Genomic DNA, 984 nt, shown 5'->3' with positions numbered 1-984 from the left:
GTGCGGGGCGGGAGGTGGGGTAGCTGTGGAGGGATTCTCTGGGGCGACCTGAACCCTCTCCCTTAGGCCCGCGAGGCTGCGGCTGGGGGGCCCAGCGTGAAGACGGGGCTCTCCGCGAGCCCTGCGGAAAAGAAGTGGACGAGTGCGCTTTCCTTGAATTTTCTTCTAGTGCATCCCACCCCACGAGGATACACACTTTGGGAGCGAAGCAAGGAGCCTCGGTCACTCCCACGCCGGCAAGCAGGAGGAGAGCAGCCAGCTTTATTTACAATCTACACAGGTCTGGACCCTATCCTATGAAGTAGGGATTGCCCCCATTTTACAGATAACGAGCTCAAGGCTCAGGAAGGTTAAGCTTGCGTAAGATCCCACAGCTGTTGAGAGGCAGGGGCAGAATTCTGGCTCCAAAACTTAAACACACACACACACACACACACACACACACACACACACAAAACACATGTTGCCCTAGCTGGTTTGGTTCAGTGGATAGAGCGTCAGCCTGCAGACTGAAGGGTCCTAGGTTCGATTCCGGTCAAGGGCACATGCCTGGGTTGCCCGCTCGATCCCCATTAGGGGACGTGCAGGAGGCAGACAATCAATGATTCTCTCTCATCATTGATGTTTCTATCTCTCTTTCCCTCTCCCTTCCTCTCTGAAATCAATAAAGATATAAAAAAAAAAAACACCACATGTTTAGTCCTTGTTCATTTGCAAGTAAGGGCTGGAGGTTTTGTGGGTTCAAATCTGACCCAGAGGCCACTCCTCAGGCCCACCTAGTGCCTAAGTGAGCAGGGAAACCTCAGCCCTGAGAAGGACCATGGAGGGGCTATCATTTATGTGGATGGAGGAGCTGAGGGCTCTGACAGCCACTCTGCAGTGCGGGGAATAACATAGATTGAAAGTTTGTTATATGCCAGTCAAACACAAGCCTAACTGCTTTACACAATGTATCTCATTTAATTCCAGCTGCCCTGTAAAGGA

This window comes from Myotis brandtii, unplaced genomic scaffold (assembly GCF_000412655.1).
Source record: "Myotis brandtii unplaced genomic scaffold, ASM41265v1 scaffold1270, whole genome shotgun sequence".
Taxonomy (NCBI): domain Eukaryota; kingdom Metazoa; phylum Chordata; class Mammalia; order Chiroptera; family Vespertilionidae; genus Myotis; species Myotis brandtii.
This window is presented reverse-complemented; position numbering follows the sequence as displayed.